This window comes from Marmota flaviventris, chromosome 9, assembly GCF_047511675.1.
Source record: "Marmota flaviventris isolate mMarFla1 chromosome 9, mMarFla1.hap1, whole genome shotgun sequence".
In the NCBI taxonomy this organism is placed as follows: Eukaryota; Metazoa; Chordata; class Mammalia; order Rodentia; family Sciuridae; genus Marmota; species Marmota flaviventris.
In genome coordinates, this window is record NC_092506.1 from 108,253,777 (window position 1) to 108,263,258 (window position 9,482).

Genomic DNA, 9,482 nt, shown 5'->3' on the forward strand with positions numbered 1-9,482 from the left:
GTAGTGAAGGTCAGGGGCAGAGATTCTTGAACAGTTTTCAGTCTCTGCCCTTCCATGACTTCTGCTCCAATTCCTACCTGTGGTGGCAGGGGTGATCTGGGATGGAAGGTCTCCTGTGAATGTTGATTGGTTTCAGGATTTCCATAAACTAACTCTTAATAAACTAACTCTTTCTATTGCCTTTTCCATGGTCAACTGATTGTACATCAGTACTTGGTGGCATGATGCCAGCTGAAGCTGAGAAACCCCATCCGATAAAAATCCTACTGACAGTCCCAATGTCCAAGTCAATTACACATTATCTTCTTTCCCAGTCTTCTTTCTTCCTAATAATTTTTGTTTTTTTGGACTCTATGGCCTTTCCAGAAAATTACCGAAAGTATGTCTGATAGGAAGATCCAAATCCATAGATGTTAAAATAGCAGCCTATTTTAGGCAAACTCTTCAGCAGCAGTGCTTTCTGAAGGTGAGAGAGGATGGGGAGACTGAGTGCCAGGATGTGGAGGCACACAGACCCTGCCAAGCTAACTCTTGAGAGTCTAGATCATCACCCTGATTTATGCCACTTTACATTCCGTATCCTCAGAGTGTTTGTGCCAGCTGTTTCTCAAGCAGACCAATAGCTCCAAATGAACCCTAATTTAGCTCTTTGTTTTCATCCTCACTTGAACATGTGACTCAGAAAAAAAAAAAAAAAAACTTATTTTACCTTAGCTTTCTCATGTGTGGCTGAGATCCGTCCTCCCCATTCATTGGAAACCATATTTTCTGTGAACAGTCAACGAGAAACATAAATTCTCCATGAGGCATTAATGCCTCAACTTCTGGGATATTCAGAGAGAAATTCACCATTACACATGAACCACCCATCAAATTTTCTATACAGAATACATGAAGACACTGTAAGAAAAAAGAGAACTTAAGTACAGAATCAAGTGTAGTGAACTCAATAGAGAGCTAGAAATCTCAAATCTAAATTCCTGTATTTGGTCCTTAGGCACTCTTCTTGCAAAAGGCTTGAATTGATTTATAAATATATAAAAGAGTCAGAAGTAGAACAGATACAGAAAAGAAGAATGTGGAAGGCAAAAGCAATAGTTACAAGTGTCACTGGAGGCTAATTTTCTGGCAGCTCAGCAAATAAGTAAGACACACGAGGCTAACATTTTCCATCCTTTTCCAAGAGAATCACACAAGGTCATCTGCAGACATAAACTTTCTCTTTAATTCAAATGAATAGAAATTTTATCACATGGGTTATAGTTTCATCTTTAGTTGCAGCTTGAAAGAATGATACTCATGTGCATAATTCTTAAGCTGACAAATTACAAGAGCATTGATAAGCAATATACACACTAGTTTAATTCCATATAGTAGGGCATGAAGCACTCACCCATGATTTGCAGAAGAAAGGGAAGCCCTGAATTCATGCTGAACCTTAATAGCCTCACTCAAGCAATGATGTGAGCGAGACCAGGGGAGACCACCATGAGTGGATAAGTTGTTACAGTCATGGATGTGATTTTACTAGAGGAGCAAGCAAAATTGATGCAAGAAATAAAACACTAGTTTTTAGATGTAAATGAAATGACTATGGCAGGGTTATATCAGCTCTAATTTTATAGCTCAGAGAGGATACAAAGTTAAATCTCAGTGTCTTGTTTTCACAAAGAAATGGCTTCAAGATTACTTATTTAAATTCTCAATCACCCTGGCATTCAGCATGAGAACATAACCAGGCTCAGTTTAATCTTTTATCCATTGGATACTTCAATAACCAAGCAGGCTATTCAAAAAAGTGTAAAGGGTGTGTTTCCCAAACATATTTGACAGAATACTCGTTGATGAGTAATGTTTACACAATCCACATCTCTGGATATATAATGTAAGACTAGTGTTTGTTTGCTTGTTTGTTTTTTAAGGGATAGAATCCTTTCCATGCTGAAAGACAGCAGTCGGGAAGGTTGCAATAAGAATGAAAGGAGTTAATGGATCTAAACTGTTTAGAACATCACCAGATACATAGTGAGCATCATATGTGTGTTGTGTACTATGACTCTTTAAGTCTGATTCAAATAATATTTCCCTTCTCTCCACAAAGTCTCTCAAGTCTCTCTCTATTTTGGTGCTGGTGGGGGTGAATTCTAGGATTGAACCCAGAGGCACTTAACCACTGAGCCCCATCCCCAGACTTTTTTGTTTTTTAATTTGAGGTGGGGTCTTGCTATGCTGCTTTGGTCTTCACTAAGTTGCTGAAGCTGGCTTTGAACTTGTGAGTTTACTGCATCAGCCAACCAAAATGCTGGGATTACAAGTTTGCAGCACTTGTGCATGGCACAAATCTTAACTTTTTTTTTTAACTAAGCATTTTAAACTTTTGCTCCTTCACTTGCTAGTCTCATTTCCTTATCTGAGAAATCAAGACAGTAATACCTACCTCAATATCATTTTAGGACTAAAGTGATACAATAAACTTAGGAAATTCAGTCTAGGACTCAGGTTATATTGTTAGCTATAATTTAAAAAAATATTTCTAATTTTTTATACATTATTTTATTAAAACATAAATTTAAAGTTAAAAAGGCATCATGTTCTGAATATACAGTAAGCAAATTTATTCTAAATTAATATATATAATGTATTTTGCTTTCCCCTGTACTGGCATGCTACATAGGGCACAACATTAAATTTTTTTTACTGAACCAAGCTGCCACTCAAGGTTGTCATTTGTTTCTTTGTTTGTAGGGGAACAGCAAGTCAACTAGATTAACCACTAGGAACCACTAGGGAACAACCACTGAGTGTCCCTGCTGAAAGGGATTTGCAAGATGAGGAAGTGCTGCCCTTGATGCCCCACTGTGACTTGCAGAACTGGTCACAAGGAAGATGAGAGCATCTGAATGGGCGAAAGTGAACATTTTAGAAGGCAGCACTCAGATCTCAATGCATAACTTTTGAGATTCAACATTGTTTTAGTTAGTTTTTTGCACTTGTGTGACCAAAATACCAGACAAGCATAGAGTTTCATAGGAGGGGAGCTGGTTACAGCAAATGTGCTTGACCCTGGAGACCCTCAATGACCTTAGCATAGGCAGTTGGCCCTAAGGATTAATCTTTGAATACATGAGGCCACCCAAAGAGTACTAAATTGAGAGATCATACATGAAGCCACCTTGGCCACACATCAGTAATGAGCCTGGAATGGCCTGTGGAACCAACTCCAGGGAACTGTCCTTATAGCTGTTTTATGAGGATATAGCTTAGGATGGAGAAAGAAGCTCATCCTGGTAATGTCACTGTGAACATGACTGTCCCCAAGGATGCCTCCATTCCATCCATGTGGAAAATGCTGCTGAGTGGCAGTGCTTATCCTGTCCGGTTTTATGGTCCTACCACCTGGTGCAGGCAGGAAAGCCCAGGAGAGCAACACACTGACAGGGGTTATTCTACTTTAATTCTAAGGAAAACTCCATATGTATTGAGGAAGACTTAGGAAATAAGAGACATTAAAAAGAAAAAAAATCTGAGTCCAAACAAATTTAGAAGTTAAGCTGAGCCTTAAAAATCAAGAATCTAAGGCAAGAAGAAAGAGTTCTGAGAGGAATGATGGTGAGGTGATATAACAAGATGAAGGTACTTAGGCCACTGATGTGTGTGCAAAAACGTGACTAACATGTAAATATGTTTTGGCATACATGCTGATCTGATGAATCTTTCAAAAACACTTATTAAGTTAAAAAGGAAATTAAGAAACTAAATTCAGCGCTCATCTAATCAGAATTACTATTTGTAAAGTACGTTTTTTTCCAATTTTTTTTTCCTTACGTAAATCTGTTGTCATTGTTATTATTTTTGGTACCAGGAATTGAACCCAGGGGCACCTAACTGCTGAGCCACACCCCCAGCCCCTTTTTCTTTTTTCATTTCAGAGAGGGTCTTGCTTAGTTGCTTAAGGGCCTAAGTTACTGAGACTGGTTTTGAACTCATGATCCTCCTGCCTCAGCCTCCCAACTTACTGGAATTACAGGCTTGCACCACTGTGCTTGGCTGTAAAGTTATTTTGTAGTGAGAATTTGTCTTTATAACTTCCTTTTCTCTTATTTCTTATCCTTTAGGGGCCTTTTGTCCAAATCATTCCCATCTATCTATTTACATTAAGTACTGCATAATAACTCATAGGTTGCACATGGCATAGTACATATAGTTAGGCAGTGTCATTTTCATTGTTTACTAATAATTGAGATGACAGGAAACATGCAGTGTATATTTGTACTTATATTATGATTTTTTCCCTTAGGTAAAAGCCCCAAATTAGAATTACCAAAATAAGCATTTATTTTGACATATATAGACAAAATTCTGAAAAGTTTCTTATCAAATTATTTTGTATAAAGCATTAGGCATTATTGAAGCATTAGGCATTATTATTATATTATTTTTATTTGCATTTCTGACATGACTCATCATTGTCACATGCATATAAATACTGTGTTTTCTGTTGTGAATTATTCACATCCTGTACCCAATTACTTACTACTTTCTATAAATCTGCATGAAGACAATAGCACAGGATAATCCCAGGCCTGGACACTTTGCATGCTGAAGTGAAGCTCTTTCAGTATTTCACGTTGATATGTTCTCCTGCTGCTACACAGAGGGAATGGAAGTGAGAATATTTGAAGATGATTCCAAGATAGAGAGTTACCTCCCAGGAGGTGACCAAAAAGGAAGAAAGAAAATAACTGGCTTCTTAGGCATCCCTATCTCCACAGCTGCTGGGGCGAGGGAGGGCTGTGCACCTTATTGTAATAAATCAGAAGTTCTACATCCCTGTCAAACTTGTGTCCTTCAACCCATGGAAATCTGAGTTGAGGACCGGCAAGGGAGCTAGGTTAGGCACTCTTTGCTACCTGGAATTGAGGTCAGAGACAGGTTTCCTCCACCAGTGAGCACGACCAGGAACAGAGAGGGAATTAAGAGAAGACTCAGCACATTAAACTTGGGTGAGGAGGAAGCACAGTGCAGCTCCATCTGGGTTAACAGGGAAAAGAATGGACCACCTGGGAAGGGTTGGACAAAGTCAAGACCCAAGGAATAGGGTCCTGGAAACACCAGTCCTCTCTTATTGATTACCTGAGTAGAAGTCTTATCATCTGCAAGGAACTCAACAGGATTTAAGGGATAGTTGGAGTGGACTCTCTGGATGCCATGCTGGGAGCTGATGGTTGCAACCATGCTGAGTGTGTAGGGCAGTTCCTTCAAGGCATCTACAGGTGTTTTCATATCAAGTCATGTCCCCAAGCTATCCTACAAATAATTATCTTAGTACTGTTTCCCTTGCGATTACTTTTAGCATCCCTATAAATGTAAGGGAAATTTCCCAGTTATGCCACCACTATTCTTTAAAGAGGACAAATACTTACCAGAAAGATAGTATCTAGGATTCAGAATGGCTAGGTACAGGTAGCACATGGCTCCATGTGCTTCTTGGGGCAACTCCTGTGCATACTTCAGGGTGAGCTCCACTTTCAACCCAGGTTGGATATTCCCCACATTCCAACAGAAGTCATCCCCAGAGTACCTGTCTTCATCCAATATGTAGGCATGGAGATCCAGGACATTGCTTCTTCACAGGTCTTTTGGGCCTAAAAATAATGTAATGAGGGATGAAAAAAAGAAACATAATATGAAGAGACTAGGGGCACAGAAAACAAAGACTGTTGGAATGGCAGTCTATGGATTTTGACATGTTCCCAGCTACAGTTTGAATGCCTCAAATTGATTTCCCCCAAAATGATTTTCAAACATTAGCAGTTAGAAAAAAGTGCAAGAAACAGCATTCAAAACCAGCATTTTCTGTGAAGGTGTTTTTTTGTAGCAATTATAAAGACTGCAGAATGAAAAAAAGAGAAAATACAGTATTCATCATTGTACCTCCAATTTGTCTTGCAAATCTGCCACAATTTTTTTCCCATCCTCCATGGTCTTAAAGCTGTAGACAGCAGAGTCCTCATTCATGGGGAACACAAAGGGGGGATTCAAAGGGACTTTCTCCTCATTCTCATAGTTTTAGGTTGCAGACACACGAGCCACAAACTTGAGGAGGGACAAGGTCACAGAGATGCTCTTCATTGTTCAGTATTAAAGAGTTCAAGAAGCTGTGGTAGAAGGCTTCCTGCAGGCCAGGAATTGGGCTATGTTCCAAGGATATACTGGTTAGTAAGAATCACTATTTGGGTTTACCTGGCTCCTTTTGGAGACTGATTAGGTCACAAGATGCTGATACAACTTGGCTGTGGAGAACAGCTGGTCACAGGGGTATGGCATGCTTTTCTCTGGCAAAAAATAAAAAAAAAATACATTCAGAGGGTTAATGTTGGAGCTAGAAAGTAGGTAGGTAGAGAGAAAGGCAAGAAGATATGGATACTTAGCCTCCTTCTGAATGCCAACCACAGGTGGGCAGGCGGTAAGATTCACCAAGTGCCCACTAAAGAGGAAATCTTTACAACACCTTGTGGCTGCTTTAAACAGCAGTGCCATGTATTCAGAAGTGTGTTCAATACTCTCTCACCCGCAGCCCCCGCAGGTGACAGAAGCTGGGTTCCCCTACATGGAGTGGGCTGGCTGAGAAATATGGTGAAAAATCACACAACACAGAAAATAGTTTTAAAGAGCGAGGGCTAGGGGGTCGGGCTTCCACACATTTATATGGCGGAAATTCAAAAGCATTTTAAAGACTGTTCTTAGCCAATTAAGGTAGGAGGTGGAATGTCCAGTTCCCAGTGGGTTACGCCCAACTCCAGAGCTAAAGATCAGTCTTCTTAGCCAAGTGAAGACAGAGGTCATGAGCATTGTGCAACCCATGAAGTAGGAGGAGTGACAAAATAGCTTGCAATGCCAAACCAAAATCTCCTTGGCTCCAAGGCCCAGTGAAGAACCTTAAATAGCTCAGGGGAGGCTCCCACAATACTCCTTAGAAGATAGCATAGGTGTCATAACCTTAACCCTCCTGAACCTTAGTACTCTTTTTCTAAAATAAGAACAATAAAACCTGCATATCACATATGAATTATGTGTGAACTTCCTATACTAATGTACTTCAGAAATGTGGTTAGCAATACCTAGGGTAAAGACTGGCCACAACGGCTGACCAAGGCCAAAGCCTTGAGTGTTAGGCAGCTGGGAGGACAGAGGGCTTCGCTCTGTGCCAGGTAGCTTTGTCTGTGTTGGACACTGGATATGCAAGACTCTGGCATAAAACAAGTCAAAAGCAGGCAGGGAAGGGGAGGAGCAAGTGAGCCCAGTGGACCACCTGTTGCAGGCAGAAGTAGAGAGCCTGAGCTGCAGCCAGGAGATGTGGGCTGCAGAGTGGGGCCTGCACAGAAACAGAGAGTGATTTATCTTTACATTTTTAGTCTTAGATTTTTAGTTCTCAGATATTAACAAAATGGGCAGCAGCAGTCTCTTCAATTTCTACATAGATGGGCTTATAGGCTGCAATGATTCAGTTGCATGGAGACATTTCCAAAACACAAACTTACATAAAATTGAGAAAACATCACTTATCTCAGAGAAAGAGAGAGGGAGGGAAATAAAAAGTGATGGAGAGAAACAGAGAGGAAGTAAAGGAGAGGGAAAGAGAGCCATGGGGATTATCAGAAAGTAGCTACATGCCCCCTCCAGGCATCCCCCCAAGGTTCCCCTAAACAGCCAAACCTGCAGAAATCCCTGGGGACACACACCAGGGCTAAGTCCCACACCTCTGGCACTTGCGACTACGGTAGGCACCAACAGATCAGGGGCAGGGGAAAGGAAGGCAGAATGGGAGGCCCTCAGGCCTGAGGTGCAGGGCTGGGAGTCCCCCAGGGCAGGCAGCAGGGTCAGCTACCTCCTCCTGAGGTTCCCAGGGCTCTGAGCTGATGCAAAGTGAAAGCAACTGTGGCTAAATTTCCCTGGAGCCCTGCCCCCTTCTAGGGACCAGTTATCAAGTGGGGACCATATCACTAAGGGATCAGTGGGAAATTCTTAAAGGTTTGAACTTCTTTCCTCTGGATCCAGAGAAAAGTCTGAGAATTGAGAATGTTGACTTACCTCTGCCTGATCTCTCCAAAGGAACTGTTAAGAGGACAGGCACAGGGAAGGGGCTTGTTTTTTAGGTGAAAATGGTGCAACAGTAACATCAGTAATAACATATAAAATATATATAGTGTAAAAATATATATAGCTATATATATTTATATATATAACATGTAACTATATATATATATATACATCTGTAACAGACTTTACCAAAGGCTTGGTGTGTGCTGGCCCTGCTAATGTAATACGGAGTTAGGAAGTTGGGTTCTCATGAATTTGAGGAATGAAATCCACGAACACAAGGATGAGAGCAAAGTAATAGAATTTGTCAGAGTAATAGAAAGAAAGCAGAGTTCCTGAAGGGGAGGGGCCCCAAGAGAGGAATGTTAATGGGTGACTGTTGTCTAGGGGCTTTTAAAGGCATATTTGATGGCCCAGTGAAGGTGATTGGTGGGATAAGTGTTGCTGGCAGGGACCAGTCAAACTCTTCAAGCTCTAAGCTTAATAAACCAATTAGAAATACATAATTTCAATGCCTGATTTACATAATTAAAAGGACAGGTCTCATATGGTGTTTTTTGACACCTCAATTAAGAAGTGGAAGCAGTTCAGATAGGGGTATGCTTGTGGTCAGTCATTGCTAGGGGTGAGGGCAAGGAGTGCTGTGGTTGAAGCTTTCACGAACAGAAACAGGGGTTCTAACCCAGAAGTCACTGTGGCAAACACAGGATAGCAAGTCATGGAATGTCTTTCAGAACCAATGTCTTCTTTTGGTTTGATGATGTCCCCCCTCCTCACTGTCCTTCTCCAAGGCTTCTCTTGGCTTCCTATGGGGGATCTATCTTCCTGTATCACTTCTAGGAACATTACGGGCATTGTATCATTGATTCCTCATCTTTAATTTGAATTCTCTGTTCCTACATTCTACCTAGAGGTAGAGCCAACAACATACTTTGTTGAGGTAGCATCCATTTTTTAGGGACCCTGTCTTCCAGGTATGGTTACTTGTTTGTCTCATCAGGAGGGTAAATACAGTGTTTGATAGAATAGTTTAAGAAGAATAAGAATATCTTCTTAAGTCAAGTTAAGAATATCAGTGTTCATTTTCTTGATATGGGGTGGTCCTAAGATGGCTAGAGTTAGGCTACCTTGCTGGTACTTCCAGCCAGCTCTGTTTTGTATGTAGTCAAGCACCCTGATGCAGCATATGTACTCAAGGCCAAAAATATCTGCTTGTGAGCATGCACTTATGAAGGTATTTATGTAACCTGTTGGCATTGAAACTTCTTTGTTTGGCCTGAACATAAAAATGGTTTATGGAAAGACTCAGGAGTCTGCTGCCACCTTCAAATAAAGCATGTCTACAAATCCAACTGCACCTCGAATCTTCTTTCACCTGCAGG

General features: G+C 40.9%; 1 pseudogene; it reads right to left on the bottom strand.

The window, feature by feature from the left end:
- Positions 1-4,760: 4,760 nt before the first annotated feature.
- LOC114088991 (von Willebrand factor A domain-containing protein 5A-like) lies at positions 4,761-6,132 on the bottom strand (annotated as a pseudogene).
- Between the last annotated feature and the right edge of the window lie 3,350 nt (positions 6,133-9,482).